The sequence below is a fragment of the Ranitomeya variabilis genome, chromosome 3 (genome assembly GCF_051348905.1).
Source record: "Ranitomeya variabilis isolate aRanVar5 chromosome 3, aRanVar5.hap1, whole genome shotgun sequence".
In the NCBI taxonomy this organism is placed as follows: domain Eukaryota; kingdom Metazoa; phylum Chordata; class Amphibia; order Anura; family Dendrobatidae; genus Ranitomeya; species Ranitomeya variabilis.
In genome coordinates, this window is record NC_135234.1 from 363,065,613 (window position 1) to 363,088,042 (window position 22,430).

Consider the following 22,430-nt stretch of genomic DNA (forward strand, 5'->3'; position numbering starts at 1 on the left):
AGCTACCGGTAAATGTCAAAAATAAAAATAGATACCAATAAAAGTTAAATTAATTGAGACATCAGTAGGTTGTGTTTTTGAATATCCATATTGAATCAGGAGCCACATATAATGCTCCATACAGTTCATTATGGTCCCATAAGATGCTCCATATACAAATATGCCCCATATAATGTTCCATGCAGTTCTTTATGGCCCCATAAGATGCCCCATATAATGCTCCATGCAGTTCATTATGGCCCCATAAGATGCCCCATATAATGCTCCATGCAGTTCATTATGGCCCCATAAGATGCCCCATATAATGCTCCATGCAGTTCTTTATGGCCCCATAGATGCCCCATATAATGCTCCATGCAGTTATGGCCCCATAGATGCCACATATAATGCTCCATGCAGTTATGGCCCCATAGATGCCCCATATAATGCTCCATGCAGTTATGGCCCCATATAATGCTCCATGCAGTTATGGCCCCATAGATGCCCCATATAATGCTCCATGCAGTTATGGCCCCATATAATGCCCCATATAATGCTCCATGCAATTATGGCCCCATAGATGCCCCATATAATGCTCCATGCAGTTATGGCCCCATAGATGCCCCATATAATGCTCCATGCAGTTATGGCCCCATATAATGCTCCATGCAGTTCTTTATGGCCCCATAGACGCTCCATACAGCATTGTGCCCCATGTAATGCTGCTGCTGCACTAAAAAAAAATAAAAAATGACATACTCACCTCTCGTCGCTGCTCCTCAGCATCCCGTCTCTCCGCGCTGACTGTTCAGGCAGAGGGCGGCGCGCACACTAATACATCACCGCGCCCTCTGACCTGAACAGTCACAGCAAGAGGACAAAAAGACGGAGCTTCGGTGGAACGAGGGAAGGTAAATATACTCACCTACTCCCAGCGCGGTCCCTGCATGTCCCACGGTGTACGGCGCGGCAGCTTCTTCCTGTAGTGAGCGGTCACATGGTACCGCTCATTACAGTAATGAATATGCGGCTCCACCCCTATGGGCGTGGAGTCCATATTCATAACTTTAATGAGCGGTAGCACGTGACCGCTGAAGAGGGGAAGAACTTGAAGCTGCCGCGCCGAACACCGGGGGACTTGCAGGGACCGCGTCAGGAGCGCCGGGAGTAGGTGAGTATTTGACAGGTGTCGCTCCCCCTCACCCGCCGACCCCCCCCCCGCCTTCCATGACTCGAGTATAAGCCGAGAGGGGCACTTTCAGCCCATTTTTTGGGGCTGAAAATCTCAGCTTATACTCGAGTATATACGGTAGCTTTTTTGGGGGGTTTGTGGGTCTTATGGGGATTATTTTAGGGGGTGTTTAAAAATCATACTAGCTGTGGAGCAACTTTTTATGTTACAATTCAGCTGCCTAAACATAATTTTCAAAATTGTTTTATACTTGCAGTACCAGGCCATACCAGGCCGAAGATTGTGCAGCCAGGCCATACCAGGCTGAAGTGGGTGCTCCTGATGTAAGTATTAAAGACCACAAAGCTTTGAATACAATTTGTATAGTAGCTAACAAATGTCTTTATACTTGCAGCACCAAGCCATACCAGGCCGAAGATTGTGCAGCCAGGCCATACCAGGCCGAAGTGAGTGTACCCATCTTAAATTACTCCTGATGTAAGTATTAACCCCTTTACCCACAAGGGTTGTTTGCACGTTAATGACCGGGCCAATTTTTACAATTCTGACCACTGTCCCTTTATGAGGTTATAACTCTGGAACGCTTCAACGGATCCCAGTGATTCTGACATTGTTTTCTGGTGACATATTGTACTTCATGATAGTGGTAAAATTAATTTGATATTACCTGCGTTTATTTGAGAAAAAAATGGAAATTTGGCGAAAATTTTGAAAATTTCGCAATTTTCCAAATTTGAATTTTTATGCAATTAAATCACAGAGATATGTCACACAAAATACTTAATAAGTAACATTTCCCACATGTCTACTTTACATCAGCACAATTTTGGAACCAAACTTATTTTTTGTTAGGTAGTTATAAGGGTTAAACGTTGACCAGCAATTTCTCATTTTTACAACACCATTTTTTTTAGGGAACACATCTCATTTGAAGTCATTTTGAGGGGTCTATATGATAGAAAATAACCAAGTGTGACACCATTCTAAAAACTGCTCCCCTCAAGGTGCTCAAAACCACATTCAAGAAGTTTATTAACCCTTCAGGTGTTTCACAGGAATTTTTGGAATGTTTAAATAAAAATGAACATTTAACTTTTTTTCACAAAAAATTTACTTCAGCTCCAATTTGTTTTATTTTACCAAGGTTAAGAGAAGAAATTGGACCCCAAAAGTTGTTGTCCAATTTGTCCTGAGTACGCTGATACCCCATATGTGGGGGTAAACCACTGTTTGGGCTCATGGGAGAGCTCGGAAAGGAAAGAGCGCCTTTTGACTTTTCAATGCAAAATTGACAGAAATTGAGATGGGACACCATGTTGCATTTGGAGAGCCCCTGATGTGCCTAAACAGTGGAAATCCCCCAATTATAACTGAAACCCTAATCCAAACACACCCCTAACCCTAACTTTAGCCCCAACCCTAACTTTAACCCCAACCCTAACTGTAGCCTTAACCCTAACCCTAGCCCTAGCCCTAACCCTAACCCTAACCGTAACCCTAACCCTAGCCCTAAACCTAACCCTAGCCCTAACCCTAACCCTAACCCTAATGGGAAAATAGAAATAAATACATTTTTTAAATTTTTTAATTTTTCCCTAACTAAGGAGGTGATGAAGGGGGGTTTGATTAACTATTTATAGCAGGTTTTCTAGCGGATTTTTATGATTGGCAGCCGTCACACACTAAAAGACGCTTTTTATTGCAAAAAATATTTTTTGCGTTACCACATTTTGAGAGCTATAATTTTTCCATATTTTGGTCTACAGAGTCATGTGAGGTCTTGTTTTTTGCAGGACGAGTTGACATTTTAATTGGTATCATTTTCGGGCACGTAACATTTTTTGATCGCTTTTTATTCCGATTTTTGTGAGGAAGAATGACAAAAAAACAGCTATTCATAAATTTCTTTTGGGGGGGCTTTTGGTAAAATGGATAAAGCAGTTTTATTCTTCGGGTCAGTACGATTACAGCAATACCTCATTTATATCATTTTTTATGCTTTGGCGCTTTTATACGATAAAAACTATTTTATAGAAAAAATAATTATTTTTGCATCACTTTATTCTGGGGACTATAACTTTTTTATAATTTCGCTGATGATGCTGTATGGTGGCTCGTTTTTTGCAGGACAAGATGACGTTTTCAGCGGTACCATGGTTATTTATATCCGTCTTTTTGATCGCGTGTAATTCCACTTTTTGTTCGGCGGTATGATAATAAAGCGTTGTTTTTTGTCTCGTTTTTTTTTTTTTTACGGTGTTCACTGAAGGGGTTAACTAGTGGGACAGTTTTATAGGTCGGGTCATTACGGACGCGACAATACTAAATATGTGTACTTTTATTTATTTTTTTTCATTTAGATAAAGAAATGTATTTATGGGAACAATATATATATTTTTTTTTTTTAGGAATTTTTTTTAAATTTTTTTTACACATCTGAATATTTTTTTTTTACACTATAACATTGCCCCGGGGGGGGGGGGGGGGCATCATGTTATAGTGTAAGATCGCTTATCTGACACTTTGCAGAGTACTGTGCCAGATCAGCGATCTGACAGGCAGTGCTCCTGGCTTACCAGCGCCTGCTCTGAGCAGGCGCTTGGTAAGCCACCTCCCTTCAGGACCCGGATGCAGCCCCGTGGCCATTTTGGATCCGGGGCCTGCAGGAAGGAGGAGGTAGGAGACCCTCGGAGCAACGCGATCACATCGCGTTGCTCCGGGGGTCTCAGGGAAGCCCGCATGGAGCCCCCCCTGCGCGATGCTTCCCCATACCGCCGGAACACTGCGATCATGTTTCATCGCAGTGTGCCGGGGGTTAATGTGCCGGGGGCGGTCCGTGACAGCTCCTGGAACATAGTGCCGGATGTCAGCTGCAATAGGCAGCTGACACCCGGCCACGATCGGCCACGCTCCCCCCGCATATGACGCACTATCGCATATGACGTACTATCCCTTCGGTGGTCATACGGGCCACCCCACCTCAACGGGATAGTACGTCTAATGTCAGAAAGGGGTTAAAGACCACAAAGCTTTGAATACAATTTGTATACAGTAGTAGCTAACAAGTGTCTTTAGATTGCCCCCCACGTAAGGGCAATGGGGTACTCAGTACCGGGTCCTATGGTTCGGGGGATGTCACGGTGGCCCGACCCGGTCCGTGGCCCTTTGAGGGGCGTCCAATTAAAGGTGAAGTTTGCATAAGGTTCGTGACGCCACCTGTGGTACTCGGTCAGGGTGACCGATGCTGCTTAGGGGTCCGCTGGGGTGATGTTATGGCAGCAAGATGGTATACCTTCCCACAGGTGAAGTGTTTCCCCAGGGCTTCCCTTTAGTGTAGGTAGTGATAGTAAATGATGCAGGGCGCAGTAAATAACGAGGACACAAGGTTGCAGTCTCTTTACCTTTTACTGAAAGCTTCAGCATCCAGGGTGCAGACCACAGGGTGGGCAGAGTCCGGCTGGCCCGAAGGCAAATCCAGAGTTCCCTTATCCAGGTGGAAATCAGTAGCCTTCCTACTAGCACCTGTGTGTTGTAGTACTTCCCTGCTGAGCACCACGGGATAGTCCTCACAACTTTCGTGGATGTTCTAGATGTCTTTCTCTCTCTGTACCCCAGATGATATGGATAGGACAAACCCGTTTGACTGATGGCCTGAGCCTTGTTTATAGGGACCCTAGAGACGCCCCGACACCCACAATTTGCCACTGTGTCTTCATAGGTATTAAGGTCGGGCAGCCAACTTGGAATTGACTGTCCTGCCGGTCTCTGAAGTAATGCGTAGAGTCAATTACTCCCTCAGTGTTCCGGCCACCGGCTACGCGCCTCGGAAGGAGGCAGCCTTTACAGGGCAGAACTCCTCCCGGTGTTTTCTCCTTGTGCTGTGACTTCGTTTCTCACTCTCTACAATACAATTCTCTTCGTGTCCTTTCTTAGGATGCTGCCGCACGTGGGGCAGGCGCAGCTCCGTGTCTTTCTGTCTCGTGCTAGGCCTCTGCCAGGATCCCACCCCTGACAGGGACCCTCTGTCTGCAGCTCAGATGTTCCTCCTTTCCCCATCTGCCTGACAGGTGTTGCCTGGGCCGAGCCCAGTCAGCTTCTCTCTCACTTTCTATCCAAACCACCAGTTTTACCCTTCTGTGAGGTGTGCCCTACTAGATAGGAGCATGGCTCCCCCTGGTGGTCTGGAGTGTGAAGTGTGTTGTTGTTGAGGAGAGCCATAAGATCAAATACTTAATTAACCTCAACACAAAAGGTAATTGAGAGAAGCAACCCATAACATGTATTGTTTAACCTTACATAAGTTTTCCTCAGACAAAGTGAGACACTAAAAATGGCTGCCATTTCCTGTATCAGAGCCGTGTGCTCTGGTATCCAAGATGAACAATGAAGACACTAAAGATGGCCGCCATTTCCTGTATCAGCATGCCGTGTGCTCTGGTATCCAAGATGACGCCCACCCTGATGACCTCATGGATCCACCCACAGTGACGCCCACCCTGATGACCTCACGGACCAACCCACCCTGATGACCTCATGGATCCGCCCATGGACTTGCTCATGCCCAACCCACTAACCAATGAAATACATCCGATCACTCCCATTTTAGAGCTAACCGAGCCCCCTTACAGGAGATATATAAGATGTGTTTTCACTAATAAAATCCCTTCTTGGAGCTGAGCCTTACATTGATCAAGGAGAGTTACAGCTGACTGTGTCTGGTTTATTTCTTTAGTGCACATGATCAATATCCATTAGGCCAGGAGTAGGCAACTAGAGAATTGAACATTTTATTAATTGTTCAACCCTAATATTTGGCTGCCCATCCTGGGGCCAGCAGAGGAGAGCCCTGAACCCTGAGGACCGGCGAGTGGAACGGCTGGATGCACTGAGTACCCCGAACCTGGAGACTGATCACCTCCTTATCAGAACACGATAAGTCTGCTGATTTATAATCTGTAGTCTTTACCTGTGTCCTTCGGGGTATCCTGTGCAGATTGCCTGACCGTGTCCGGTTTTCTTGGTGTCTGTAAGACGACAGAAGGGTCTCTCCGCTGCTGGTCATTTAATTGCAAGAACCGTCACATTTTAGTTGCCTGCTGCCTGTTACATGTTGTGAAGAGGGGAGATGACTAGTAGTTAAAAGAAGCAAGTTTTTTTTTTCTACAGAGGCAAGTGAGAAAACAGGAAGAGCAAGTTTGTTTTTTTTTACAGAAGGAGATGACTGGTAGTTAAGAGAAGCATTGTGTTTGGAACAGGAAGAACAGGTTTTTAGGAAAGAAAAGAAGCAAGTGTTTACAGAAGGAAAAGCATGTGGTAGAATGGGATAAACAGGTTTTTAGAGAAGCAAGCAAGTGTAGAAAAAAAAAAAAAAATAATAATAATTTTTGTCTGTGGTATACGGTTGTCGCCTGTGATAAGATTTTCAGTTCTGTATAAGAGAGACTAGGACCTGGAGTGAATTGACTCGGCCTAGGGGGGCCCGGTAAAGCTTGGAGCGAATTGGCTCAGTTCGGGCATAATAAATTGTGTAGCGGCTCATTGAAACTTGGAGCGAATTGGCCCAGTTCGAGCCAATTAAATTTATAGTTTCTCTTTTTTTTGCCCCGTGACATCGAGTGAGTTGACTCTGTACGGGGACTGGTAAGTTAGGGAGCAATTTGACAAAGTAGGGAATAATTGGTTTGTAAAGTACGGAGCACGGAAGTCAGACAGGGACCACGTGACAAGAAGCAATAGGAACTGAGTACTGCAGACTCAGTTCCCTTTAGAATCTCAGGTTTGAGTCATCTCCCCTGTCTTATTGTTTGTTTGGTGTTTGTTATCTTGATAGATAGATATATATATATATACTGTATATCTATAGAAAGATGGAGAAATTAATGCAGTTCTGCCGTATGGACACTAAGCCAAATTCAGATGGCAAGTTAGACTCGTGTAAATTAGTGGAAGTTGTGTGGAATGCCAGAAGGGGGGATGGTTACAGCCCCTGGAGTAGAAGATTGTCTTAAAAGAAAGAAAAGGTATCCTAGAAGATAATGGATTGTTGTCTATTGCTAGGGCAGAAGAAAGAGTCTCTGAAAGTCTATATAGAAAAAAAAAAAATTGGAAATTGGGTGGAAGAGGAAAGGAATAGAAAGAATAGAGTTTTGAGTTGTGTGTATTACAAAAATATATCCTGTGAGCGGCCACCACCGTATAATGGTGGCCCAGAGCCATGTGCTAAATGTAATAGCGGCCATTTTGTTGATGGCAAATGTGTTAAATGTAATAGCAGCTATAATGGTGGCCCAGAGCCATGTGCTAAATGTAATAGCGGCCATTTTGTTGATGGCAAAAGGTGTTAATTCTAACAGCAGCCATTTTGTGGATGGCAAATGTAATTCTGACGGTGGCCATTTTGTGGATGGCAAATGTAATTCTGACGGCGGCCATTTTGTGGATGGCAAATGTAATTCTGACAGCGGCCATTTTGTGGATGGCAAATATGCAAATTCTAATAGCGGCCATTTTGTGGATGGCAAATGTAATTCTGACAGCGGCCATTTTGTGGATGGCAAATATGCTAATTCTAATAGCGGCCATTTTGTGGATGGCAAATGTAATTCTGACAGCGGCCATTTTGTGGATGGCAAATATGCTAATTCTAATAGCGGCCATTTTGTGGATGGCAAATGTTTTAATTCTAATATCGGCCATGTTGTGGATGGCAAATGTAATTCTGACGGCGGTCATGTTGTGGATGGCAAATGTGCTGCTCCTGGTGGTGAACATCTCAGACTAAGGCTACACACCACATCACCAAATCTTTGTTACCCAGTAATGACCACTAACGGCCAATACTATATTCCTTCGGGAAGTGAACAGGCTTTACCCATGTTTCCAGTCTCAGTGGTTTCTGGTGGGGCACCGACCCATTCCCCTATCACTCCTGTCGTGAATCCAGTTATCCTCCCACCTGGATCGTCCCCGGCACCTACCCTTTCTACTGTCACTTCCACTGCCAATTTAGCCGCACACCCACATGAGATGCTCCAAGCAGCGGCCTCTCCTCCCAATGCTTCCACTACAACAGCACTCTCACGCAGTCTACATAACCCTATACCCAGTACCTCACAGGCTGTCTCGCAGCCAAGCGCACACCTGTATGGGACGGTGGCGACTGTATCAAGGGGGGGCTCATTCTGGGAGGGGGATACCAATAGCACAGGAAGCACAAAGGGGAGGGAATGTTGGCAACCTATTTTTGAAAAGGAACTTCCTGAGGGACCCTTGTTAGTGGTGGGAAAGGGTGACATAACAATGGAGACAGACACTATTGTTAATGCTGCCAATTCTCGGTCAGAGCACAATGGAGGTGTAGCTAGAGCTATAGTGGAAGCAGGAGGGGTGACTATTCAAGCTGACAGTCAAATCATTGTTGAGTCAGGTGGTCAGATAGCTGTTGGGGACATAGCGGTGACTAAATCTGGCAATCTTCCCGTGTAGAATGATCATACACGCTGTGACCCCTACTTATGACCCTATTCATCCAGACGTTAGTGCTCAACAACTTCATGCAGCAATAACTCGCATTAATGAGGACAGGACTGTTAAAGCTTTTAAGACTGCCTGCGTCACCTGGAGCCCACACCATGATACTGGAGCTGCCCAAATAGAGCCCCTCATTCCAGGACTGTTACCTGCTCCGGCTCCTCATACACAAGGGACTACATCTGCACTCCCGGTGCCATCTCTACTCCCGCCTCAGGTGCCACCACCAACAGTGCCAATGCTCATGTCTGAGGAGCCCACCCTGTATGTCAAGTTTACACCCCAGCAAGCGGCTACTCTGTTGAACCAACTTCCAGATCCAGAAAAACAGCTGATGCCTTTCAACAGAAGCATGCTTCAAATCCAAAGGAATCACCCAGCCATGTGGCAAGATCTCATTTCCCTGCCAAATCTTAGAGCAGGCGATGCATATTGGCCTGTTATGAATATCGTGTTCAATGATGACTCACTTGCCAGTGACGAGACATGGGACTCTGGTGTTGAGTTCTGCCAAGAACCCAAGACATGGGCCTCGGATGAGTTGGCTGACCTATCGCTTATTGTCGCCAAAGGTTTCCAGATGCCTCAAAGCTGATGCAGCCATTGTACGATGACCTCAAGACGTCAGCGTTTCCACTATGTACCAAATCCGTGGAAGCTTTCTACGCTCTTAAACAGGCCATACAGTCTGCACCAGCTCTTGGAATCCCAAATCCTGATATCATCTGAGGACATCCAGTTCTCTTAATGGCTCCACACGACATAATTGCTATTCTTGGAACCTAAACATCTGTTGGTGCAGCGTCGTATGAGACTCCAATGTTCGCTCTTGGTTCCGGATAATGTCACTCTTGTCCGCTGCAGCATCTTCAAACTGTCCACGCTGCTTCCTCTTTCCAGGGGGGATGTGGATGATGATACTGATGCTCTCGGAGAAGATGCCTCTACACACCCAGAGGATCATGACTGTCTCGAACAAATGCAGGAAGAAGTAGCCTCCCAGAAAAACGTGTCTGAAGACCCATTCCCACATGCTGACCTGACGTTCTTCACTGATGGTTCCAGATTTGCAGATGAAACAGGAAGGTTCCACATGGGATATGCCATGGTTACACATGACCAGGTCATCTCAGCCGGATCCCTACCACCGCACGTCTGCACAAGAAGCGGAACTTAAGGCTTTGAAGTTGGCTTGTCAGGAAGCGACGGAGAAGGTGGTCAACATCTACACGGATTCAAGATCTGCTTTCGGAGTGGCTCGTGACTTTGGCAGTATCTGGACAGCCAGAGGATACCCAACGTCCAGTGGAACTCCTCTAAAACATGCTGCTACCATACAAGAACTTGTGGTCACTCTGGATCTACCTTCAAAGGTTGCAGTGATCGAGATGAAAGCTCACGGGAGATTGGATTTTCCAGAAGCAAAGGGGAACTTCTTTGCTGACAAAACAGCAAAGACCTATGCTGTGGATCCATTTAGGAAAGAGAAAGCAGCGGTGTACGTGTCACAAGACACTGAAGAAGGGACTAAAGCCTCTCTTATGAGGATTATCCATCTACATCAAGGCAAGACATCAGATGATGAAAAGAAGTCATGGCAAGAAGGAGGAGCTAAAAAGGATGAAGATGGAGTCTGGAGGATGAACAAAAAGGTCTGTCTACCCCGTAATCTGTACCCTTCAGTGACAGAATGGGCACACGGTATCACCCACAGAGGCAAGAATCAGATGAATGACCTAATTTGGAAGACTTATATGGCACCTGGAATCTCTACTGTTACCCAAAAATATTGCAAGTCCTGCCTTGTGTGTGCAACATGCAATCCAGCACCGCCTCAAAAAGTTACTCAGAAACATTTGGCTAAACCACTTTATCCCTTTCAGAGGATTCAGATTGATCACATTCAAATGCCAAAAGTAGGGAAGTATGAGTATGTACTGGTAGTGACTGACATGTTCTCAGGATGGCCCGAAGCCTATCCAGTAACAAACATGACTGCCAGAGTGACTGTTAAGAGACTGATGACTGAAGTAGTCTGCAGATATGGGGTCCCAGAGGTAATTGAGAGTGACCAAGTACCCGCATTCATTGCAGCACTGTCTATGGAACTATGGACATTGGTTATTTGGGTTTACATACTCCATATCACCCACACAGCAGTGGGAAAGTAGAAACACTGAATGGCACCTTCAAAAATAAAATACTGAAAGCCAGTTAGGAGGTCAGACTTGGACAGACATTTTGCACGTTGCCTTATACTCAGTCAGAAACACTCCAAGGGGTTCCACTAAACTCACACCATTCGAGATTCTTTTTGGGGGGTCTCCAAGATTGGGTCAATATTTTCCACAACAGCTAGCCTCAGGAAGTGATACCCTTGTAAATTATGTAACTGTTGTTACTAAAGAACTGTCAGTAACACATGTACGAGCTTTATCATCCATTCCAGGTCCAGATTCCAGTGAAGGTACCCATGCTCTCCAACCTGGTGACTACGTGCTTGTAAAGAAGTGCATCAGAAAGACATCTCTGGAGTCGAGATTTGAGGATCCTACTAAGTGCTCCTGACTACTCCTACTTTGGTCAGGGTTGCTGAGCGCCTCCTGGATCCATCTCTCACATTATAAACGTGTTAGACAGTTAGGGACAGAGTAGGATCTGACCTGCTTGTCAAAGTCCAGCTACAAAGGGAGGTTTTCCACAAGGGAAAACTTGTCTCAAACTGGTGAAAACTCCAATTTCCTCCCCCGGGCAAGACGGTCAGATCTAGGATGTGTACATCAGGGTTAGTCGCACATGTGTATTTTATGTAACCATGGAGATGGAAGATTGGAGAGTAATAGATCCAGCAGGTAGGGAAGTCCCGAGGACACTGGTAACACGCTCCGATATACCTCCGCAGTATACCCATAATTGGTCACACATTCTCTGGTGTCTATAGCATCCATATTGTCATGAAGATTCTGATGTCATAATAACACTTAACATCGGTGGGTTAGGGAACCACGGTGGGATCAAGATAAAAGAAAAGCTTAATAAAGTATTTAGGGGGGACTGTTGAGGAGAGCCATAAGATCAAATACTTAATTAACCTCAACACATAAGGTAATTGAGAGAAGCAACCCATAACATGTATTGTTTAACCTTACATAAGTTTTCCTCAGACAAAGTGAGACACTAAAGATGGCTGCCATTTCCTGTATCAGAGCCATGTGCTCTGGTATCCAAGATGAACAATGAAGACACTAAAGATGGCCGCCATTTCCTGTATCAGCATGCCGTGTGCTCTGGTATCCAAGATGACGCCCATCCTGATGACCTCATGGATCCACCCACAGTGACGCCCACCCTGATGACCTCACGGACCAACCCACCCTGATGACCTCATGGATCCGCCCATGGACTTGCTCATGCCCAACCCACTAACCAATGAAATACATCCGATCACTCCCATTTTAGAGCTAACCGAGCACCCTTACAGGAGATATATAAGATGTGTTTTCACTAATAAAATCCCTTCTTGGAGCTGAGCCTTACATTGATCAAGGAGAGTTACAGCTGACTGTGTCTGGTGTATTTCTTTAGTGCACATGATCAATATCCATTAGGCCAGGAGTAGGCAACTAGAGAATTGAACATTTTATTAATTGTTCAACCCTAATATTGTGATGCCGTGATACCTGGAAAGATGAACTCCTTTAGTGCCATCAGACGTAATATCACTCCTCCTGGTGAAAGAATGATATTACTGCAGCAACCAGGACTCTGGGGTGCTGCATCTTTATTATACTTGCAGCACCAGGCCATACCAGGCCAAAGATTGTGAAGCCAGGCCATAACAGGCCGAAGATTGTGCAGCCAGGCCATACCAGACCGAACTGGGTGTACCCATCTTAAATTACTCCTGATGTAAGTATTAAAGACCACAAAGCTTTGAATACAATTTGTATAGTAGCTAACAAGTGTCTTTATACTTGCAGAAAAAAAAGTCTTCTTCTGGGATCCCCCCTTCACAGCGTAGGCGTATTGAGGTAATTTGAACAATTATTTTTTTTCTTGTTAAAATTTTGGCTTAACACTATATATGCATTACTTATGTTTTCACAGGAAGATGAAGCAGCAGACGGCCTCTCAGAAGGAGATGGGGTGGGTGGAGAAATGCCCGGAGCGGCCGCGCAGAGTGTAAGTTGTGCAGAAACAGTTCCTTCAGACATCACAGTGCACCCAACACTTACAAAACAGATCATCATACACCACAGTACACACAATACATATGCCTACATCCAACATAATTCATTTTCATTCATCAGTAGTCTTCTGCCTGTTCTGGCCAACGCCATGAAGGTCCTCCAAGCAGCTCCCAGAGTCGGCGTCGTGATCGCCGCAGTAGTCAGCCTCCAGTTAGTTCCTTTTTTTTTTTTGGTAGTTGTGTATTTCATTGCAGTATTTTTTTTTTATTATTATTTTTTAACAGTCTCCACAGTGTGCTCCCAACTCAGATGTTGAGGAAGGTGGAATCGATGTGGACCGCCTCATCGAAGAGGTACGCGAGCAGGAGCCGCTGTGGAACATGGCTGACCGCAGCCATGCTGATCAGTTCATTACCCATCGGCTCTGGGAGCAAATATGCTTCATCATTGTGAACAACTGGGAGGACATTGAACCTAGGCAGCAGACTCGAGCACGTAAGTAGTAACATTTCAGTAATTTCGGTAGCAGGACAGAATGTGTTGTAGTTAACCCATTTTTTTTTATTCGTCTCTTTACAGGTGAAAGGGTAATGAAGCGGTGGCGGTCACTCAGAGATCGCTTCAAGAGGGAGTTCAACAAGGAGATGCAGGCCCCGAGTGGATCGGGAGGACGCAGGAGCCAATATAAGTACAGCAGGGCCCTGTCGTTCCTCTGGTCGATGATGGTGAGCAGAAGGTAAATATTCCAATGCCCATTTATGAATTCACCATGTTTACCTGTGTAACCTTTTTTTTTTTTCATCCAGGGCTTTTTCATATCAATATATTAATTTTTTTTTTTCTTTTATTTCACAGCACCTTTTGTAGCACTCGGGAGCCTGCTGCTACCTTGGACCCCTCTGGAGCGATCCCACAAGAGTCTGCCACCGTGGGCCATGTCAATAGACCCCACACCTCTGACCCTTCATCTGACCTTTCCCTCACTTCTGGTCCCTCGGCCCCATCCACATCCACCAGCACTGGAGCATTATCGCAGACTTCGTTACATGAACCTGCTGGTGACGAGTTAGCTTTCCCTTTACCCCACCCCTCTGATTCTGCCACCTCTAGAACACTTTTAGGTTCTGGGCGGCAGCGACAGAGGGGTCAGGAAAGGATCTATGCTCCCGAGTTTTTGCATCTGAATGTAGCCTTCCAGAACTCGATCAAGCTTTTGGCCGAGCAAGTGACTGCTGGGTTCAACATGGTGAATAAAAGCATTGTTGAACTCAGCAGTCTTCTGGATAGGCTGCATTCAGATGCAAGTCAGTCGCCAAATAATATTTTTTTTCAGGCAATACTCGCGAGCATGAAAAATCTTAACTCCTGACCAGCAGATGCATGTAATGCAAGGCTGCCATGCTGCTCTAGCGCAGGCCACCTCCCAAACCCCTGCACCTCCCCCCACAGCCACTGTCTCTCCTACCAATCCTTTCCAGTACCAAAATCCTTGCCGTTTCCCTAACTAGTCCCAATTCCAAAACCAGACCCAATTCCAAAACCAGTCCCAAGTCCAAACCCAGTCCCAATTTCAAACTCTGTCCCAATTTCAAATGTCTTCCCCAATGTTTCCTTCCCAGTTAAATATTCCTTCCCCGGCCCAGCTACCTGTACCTTACAATTTTTCACCTACAGCAACCCAACCCCTGACCAACCTGTCCTCCCTACTCAACCTCATGTTTTTTCCTCCCATTCCACTTCAGATCAACCCCAACCCAGTAGCCTTTCCCCCACTATCGACGTGGTCCACCCTTCCAGCCCCTCCGATAGTATCTCCACCCCACAGTTTACAGATTTATAAATTTCATAAATTAAAAAATTTGGAGGGTTAAAAGTTAATGTGTTTAATAAAAATTTGTTTTGGTTTAAAAACAATTTGATTGTAAAGTGTCTTTATTTAAATATGTGTAAAAAATAAAGTACAAAACCAGAACACTAGTTGTAAAGGTATAAAATGTTTGGTTTATTAGAAAACATACCAAACTTTAGAAAAGATATTAAAACTGGTCTAATCACAAGTGTAACTTCAGCAGGTACAATCAGAAGAGTGACTTCAGCAATAAGTTTTGTAATCCAAACATACTTTACATAAAAAACACATATCAAACAATGTCATCCTGCCATTGAACTCTGCCTTCAGGCGAGATAAAGTAATCTGCAAATTTGTCCCTCATTATGGAAACTGCAACTGCGCTATGAAAAGATATATTTTGATAGTCACGCAAGGTGGTTTCAGACTCCTCTTCCTCCATGGCAACCGGTTTCTTGGAAATTACAAAATTGTGCAGCACCACACAAGCCTTGACCACCTCATCCACTCAGTCTCAGTTTGCAGTTTGATAGTGGTTAACAGCATTCGCCATTTTGCCATTAAAATCCCAAAGGCGCACTCCACCACTCGTCTTGCTCAAGTTAACCGATAATGAAAAACTCTTTTACTTCTGGTTAATCTACTACTGTAATATGGTTTTAGCAGGTGTGGTGAAAGCTGGAAGGCTTCATCACCAACACACACGAATGGCATTGGTGGGCCAGATGTTCCAGGGAGTGGTCTTGGAGGTGGAAACTGATATGTGTCTCCGTATAAACAACGCCCCATAGCAGACATTTTAAAAACCTGCGAATCATTGGAGCGGCCATAGGCACCAATATCCACCGCCATGAATTTGCATTGGGCATCCGCCATGGCCATGAGCACAATAGAAAAGTATTTTTTATAATTGAAATATTCAGATCCTGATCCTGCAGGTTTAGCAATCCTTATGTGCTTGCCATCCACGGCACCCAAGCAATTTAGGAAATTACAATTTTTTTCAAAATTCTCAGCAATCTCCAGCCACCTGTCCGTTGCTGGATTTGGGATGTACTCCTCCTGTAAACAATCCCACAGTGCCCGGCAGGTCTGTTTCACTATCCCAGAGATATTTGAAATCCCCAGCCAAAATTGGTAATGAAGGGAGGTAAGGGATTCTCCAATTGCAAGGAATCTGTAAAAAAAAAAAAAAAAAAAAAATATTATTATTACAAACTAAAAGCAACAACATTACAGTTTAAGGCTATGGGCCCACTTAGAAGAATAATATGTGGATTTTTACGGACCTTCTTTGAAAAATACGCTGGTTGAATGCACTGTGGATTACCTGTGGATTTTCTGATTTTTTTTGCCAGATTTAAAGCGGCATTTTTATACCTGCAGATTCCTATTATGGAGCAGATGTTAATCGCTGTGGAATGCGCACAAAGAATTGACATGCTGCAGAAAATGTAGCGCAGTGTTTCAGCGCAGTATTTTCCGCAGCATGGTCACTGCAGATGTGGTTTGCCATAGGTTTACATGATACTGTTAATACGCAACGTCAAATTCGCAGCGCATCCGCAAAAAAAAAACCGCAACGTGTGCACATAGTCTTAAGTAGGAAGAATGAGAAATCAGAATAAAAACAAACAAAAGGCTTAAAGAAGTGTCACCATCAGACGCTCCGCCGGTGATATGGAAAAGCGCAAATGCATGTCCTTTCTCCTGATTACTTCTCCAATGCTTTCCACCAAAACGTCAAAGTTTTCAGGTCTCATGCGCACATAATTGAAAAACTTCTCCAGGTTTTGCCTCAATTCAATGTACAGCGTTGAATAGATGCCACGGGTCAATCGCTGTGCGTGATGGGATGTATCCAAAGGCGCCGGTGACGTCGCTGACAAAGGATGCGCTCTCTTGCTGCCTCCTTTTCACGAACTATCACTGCCAACCTATTGGCCTCAAAAGCAAAATTCTAATAGATGGTAACAATATTTGCTAGAATTCCTTCCATTAATGCCACTTGCTCTAAACCCTGTCAAAGATGGGGTGTTAAAACACTCAATATATAGGTTTCCATTATTTTCCAATAGCCAATCACATTTGGGAGACTCCCATTTGTAGGCATGGAAAACGGATCCATAAAAAAAAAGGATGAAACGAATGGGAAAACGGTCAAGACGGATGCAACGGATCCAATTTTTCGATGGAACTGTCAAGCGGATCCGTCGAAAAACTGGATGCGTTACATCCATTTTTCACTATTTTTGACGCATCCATCGATACTTCGCGTCGACGCATTATGACGGCCGCCTGTGTGAAAGAAGCCTAACTTTAGCCCCAACTCTAACCCTAACTTTAGCCCCAACCCGAACCCTAACTTTAACCCCAACCCTAACTCTAACTTTATCCCTAACCCTAACTGCAGCCCTAACTCTAATTTTAGCCCTAACCCTAACCCTAATGAGAAAATAGAAATAAGTAAATTTTTTTATTTTATTATTTTTTCCTAACTAAGGCGGTGATAAAGGGGGGTTTGATTTACTATTTATGGCGGGTTTTTAGAGCGGGTTTTTAAGATTGGCAGCCGTCACACACTAAAAGACGCTTTTTATTGCAAAAAATAGTTTTTGCGTTACCACATTTTGAGAGCTATAATTTTTACATGTTTTAGTCCACAGAGTCATGGGAGGTCTTGTTTTTGTGGGACGAGTTGACGTTTTTATTGGTACCATTTTTGGGCACATGACTTTTTTTTTATTGCTTTTTATTCCGATTTTTGTTAGGCAGAATGAACAAAAACTAGCAATTCATGAATTTCTTTTAGGGGGGCGTTTACACCATTCTGCATTTGGTAAAATTGATGATGCCGTTTTATTCTTCGGGTCAGTACGATTACAGCGATACGTCATTTATATCTTTTTTTATGTTTTGGCGCTTTTATACAATACAATAAAGAAATATATTTATTGGAACAATATTTTTTTCTTCTTTATTTAGGAATTTAAAAAATTTTTTTTTACACATGTTAATATATATATTTTTTTAACTTTTTTACATTGTCCCAGGGTGGGACATCACTGTATAGTGTCAGATCTCTGATCTGACACTTTGCAAAGCTCTGTGTCAGATCAGCGATCTGACAGGCAGTGCAGGAGGCTTGCCATCACCTGCTCTCAGCAGGCGCTTGCAAGCCACCTCCCTGCAGGATCCGGAAGGACCCCGCGGCCATCTTCGATCTGGGGCCTGTAGGGAGGAGGACGAAGGAGACGCTCGGAACAACGCAATCACATCGCGTTGTTCCGAGGGTCTCAGGGATGCACGTGTGGCGCCCCAGGGTCCTGGTCATCGCAGTAGTGTCGCTTTCCTCCCGGGGAGAGTGATGCTACGTTCAGAGGCAAGGAAGGATAACTGCATCCAGGCATCACAAGCATGCAACACATTTCATACTCCAGGCCACCAGGGGGAGCTTCTGATCTTATTTATTAGGTGACTCCCCATATATATAAAACTGGTAGTCTGTAGGGAAAGGTAGAAAGTTCCAGACAGCTGTCTGAGGAGGACAGAGGGTCCACGGAGCTGTGCATGTCCACAGAGCTGCAGCTCCCAGAAAGGAGACATTTTGAAGGCAGAACTGTATTGCAGCAAGCGTGAGGGAAGGCAAAGCAAAGGAGATGATACCAGAAGGGGACCAGCTCCGAGCAGGCTGCCTCCTTCTGAGGTGCAGAACTTCGGTAGCAGGAACACCGAGGTAGTGGGGACCTCTATGCCTTACTTCAGAGACCGGTAGGATGGCTAATTGCATGTTACTTGTCCGCATCTACACCCAGGAGGCACGGTGACACCCCACAGAGCCAGGTTATCTAAGAGACCCTATAAACAGTCACTAGTCATATGGGTTTTGTCCTATCCTATACGGGGACAGAGAGAGAGAGACACTACATCTGTGAGGACCTTATTTGAAGCTTATGCAATAAGGGACTACACCACTAAAGCGCAAGGGAAGGCTGTTGATTTCCACCTGGACAAGGGGACTCTGGACTTGCCTCTGAACCGGCCGGACTCTGCCTGCCCTGTGGTCTGGTGCCCTGGACTGTGGATGCTAAAGTCTTCAGTAAAGGTAAAGAGATTGCAACCTTGTGTCCTCGTTCTTCACTGCGTCATTCACCATTCACCATCTACATATTGGGAAGCCCTGGGAATATACTTCACCTGTGGGAAGTATTCCATCTAGCTGCCATAATATCACCCCAGCGGACCTCTTAAAGCAGCGTCGGTCACCCTGACCGAATACCACAGGTGGCGTCATGAACATAAACTTTATCCGTTTAAAGACCTTTCCCTTTTATAAGGACGTCCCAGGGCCACGGACCGGGTCAGCCACCGTGACATCCCCCTGTGAACTGCAGAACCCGGTACCGAGTAACCACTTGCCCTGATGGGGCACTCCAAACTTTGCATCATGAACAAGATGGACTGACCTTGAAAATCGGGTCATGTGCACCTAAAGGACTGTGCCTAACTGTTTTTGTACTCAGAGACTGTGTATCGCAAAAGACTGCCAAAATTGCCGCCAAAACCACCGCCATTACAGCGCCACAAGGAGCGCCGGAGAAGAAGGGCGTGCCATTATGGGAGGAGACTACCAAAGCGGCGCGAACAGTGCTGACCACCCCCTACGAATGCTCTTATATGATGAGGACCTGCCCATCTGCCAAAGAGGTCTGCCTCCTGATTTGCAATGGCGGGAACAAAGAGGAGAAGAAGCCCCGCCCCCAAGAAATGGAGGAGCAGCGTGCATGTGCGGCTGCAGATCCGGAAGAAGAGATGGCAACCAGCGGGTACCTGAATGACGACGAAGTGACCCGGGACCATCCCAAGCCACCGGAGGAGGACCTGAACTCACAGCTGCTGGAGGATCCGGAATTCCTGGAGCCGTAGGTGGAGATGCTGAGCCGCCAGCTCCTGGACACAGAGCTGACAGCAGTGAAGAAATGGAAGTCGGCCCTGTGCAGGAAGATCGCACTGGAAGAGTCGCAGTCCGGGCAGCAGCTGACTCCAGCATCCTCATCAGCGGAGCAGACCGGCATCGGTGGAACCACATCAGACGCAGGTACAGAAAACGTCCCTGTCCCGGTGATCGATCCCGCTCCAGCAACCACTCTTTCCCCAGTCACTGACCCTGCACCAGCAACAGCTCCTGCCTCAGATGAAGGCCCTGTTCCAGCGACTAGCACCACCGATGACGAGACGCTGACAGGCCCGCTCCCAACACCCATAGGCACACCGCTGAAGGTGAGCCCTGGGGAGGTGGTTTTCCAATGGGACAATCCAAGAGCAGAACCAATCGGGTCCCCTGGGGAGGCCCAACTGGAAGGGTCCCGTATTAAAGCCCTCACCTGGGAGGAATATAGTCTGGTACTAAAATGGAAGGAGGATAAAGGGAGTGAGGCCCAACGCAAATGGCAGACCCATGACACCCAGCGAAGTGACAACGGCCCAGCCAGATGGGGTGTAGTAGTGGCCTTCTACCCTAAAAGGGGTTGGGGTTTCATTCAGGAATCCGGGCTACCGACGAAGGTCTATGTCACCTGCAGTGATGTGGAATCTCATCTCTGTCACCAGGATGAAAAAGGTTGGTGCGCTCGGAACATTAAGAAATGCGTACCCACCACAGCGCCACCTAGTGTCCAAGTTGATACCGTCCCTATCCGGCTACAGCGCCTGCAACTCCTCAAACCAACACTACTACAACCCCTGACAAAAATTATGGAATCATCGGCCTTGGAGGATGTTCATTCAGTTGTTTAATTTTGTAGAACAAAAGCAGATCACAGACATGGCACAAAACTACAGTCATTTCAAATGGCAACTTTCTGGCTTTTAGAAACACTAAAAGAAATCAAGAACAAAAAATGTGGTAGTCAGTAATGGTTCATTTTTTAAACCAAGCATAGTGAAAAAATTATGGAATCATTCAATTCTGAGGAAAGAATTATGGAATCACCCTGTAAATTTTCATGCCCAAAAATAGCACCTGCATCAAATTAGATTTGCACGTTCGTCTGCATCTAAAAAGGAGTGATCACACCTTGGAGAGCTGTAAAAAACAAAAGAGAAAAGCGAAGGTCATATAAACGGGGATCACCACACGAATCTTTGGCTAAAGTGAACACAGCTTTTTATTCATGTGCAATAACAAATTAGAACATGCAATAGAAAAAATACACGTTTTAAAAACAAATAAAAAAGGAAACATATTTGTCCCTTATAAACACAGCCCACAATATGGCTAACATCTGCGCAGGTTAACTAGGACCCATAACATACAATAGAGCAAAGCCCATGACTAAGTCCAAAAGATGGAATAACAACTAAATAAATTATTATCTCCCTGCCATCTCTCTATTAGGCTTACACATGAGTAATAATCCTAGCTCGAGGTTTCCGCTTCACCTGCGCTTTCTGCAAAGGATGTTTGGGGATGATTAAATTATTTTTCAAGATGATAATGCATCTTGCCATAGAGCAATAACTGTGAAAACATTCCTTGAAAAAAGACACATAAAGTCAATGCCATGGTCTGCAAATAGTCCGGATCTCAATCCAATTGAAAATCTTTGGTGGAAGTTGAAGAAAATGGTCCATGACAAGGCTCCAACCTGCAAAGCTGATCTGGCAACAGCAATCAGAGAACATTGGAGCCAGACTGATGAAGAGTACTGTTTGACACTCATTAAGTCCATGCATCAGAGACTGCAAGCTGTTATAAAAGCCAGAGGTGGCGCAACAAAATACTAGTGATGTTTTGGAGTGTTTTTTTGTTTTTCTTGTTTCCAGAATTTTTTCCCCAGAATTGAGTGATTCCATAATTTTTTCCCTATGCTTGGTTAAAAAAAGTAGCCATTACTGACTACCACATTATTTGATCTTGATTTCTTTTAGTGTTAATTAAAGCCAGAAAGTTGCCATTTGAAATGACTTTAGCTTTGTGCCATGTCTGTGATCTGCTTTTTTTCTACAAAATTAAACAACTGAATGAACATCCTCCAAGGCCGTTGGTTCCATAATTTTTGACAGGGGTTGTATTACTGTGTGCATAATCACCACCACTGAGACAACTGCGGTGGCAACTGCAATAGCTGACATACGTACTCAAGCCACACAAACTTTGATCGCCGCTAATGACTTGACATACAGTTATATGAAAAAGATTGGGCACCCCTATTAATCTTAAGCTTAATGTTTTATAAAAATTGTTTTTTTGCAACAGCTATTTCAGTTTCATATATCTAATAACTGTTGGACACAGTAATGTTTCTGACTTGAAATGAGGTTTATTGTACTAACAGAAAATGTGCAATCTGCATTCAAACAAAATTTGACAGGTGCATAAGTATGGGCACCCTTATCATTTTCTTGTTTTAAATACTCCTACCTACTTTTTTACTGACTTACTAAAGCACTTTTTTTAGTTTTGTAACCTCATTGAACTTTGAACTTCATAGCCAGGTGTATGCAATCATGAAAAAAGCTACTTAAAGTGGCCACTTGCAAGTTGTTCTCCTGTTTGAATCTCCTCTGAAGAGTGGCATCATGGGCTCCTCAAAACAACTGTCAAATGATCTGAAACAAAGATTATTCAACATAGTTGTTCAGGGGAAGGATACAAAAAGCTGTCTAAGAGATTTAACCTGTCAATTTC

The 22,430-nt window shown here is 44.8% G+C and overlaps 1 long non-coding RNA gene across 1 annotated transcript; it reads left to right on the forward strand.

Annotated features, from left to right (window-relative positions):
- Nucleotides 1-1,427: 1,427 nt before the first annotated feature.
- On the forward strand, nucleotides 1,428-11,899 carry LOC143818239 (uncharacterized). Its single transcript, XR_013224408.1, has 3 exons — nucleotides 1,428-1,494; nucleotides 1,566-1,648; nucleotides 11,866-11,899. It is a non-coding gene; the product is annotated as an uncharacterized LOC143818239 (long non-coding RNA).
- The last annotated feature ends 10,531 nt before the right edge of the window (nucleotides 11,900-22,430 follow it).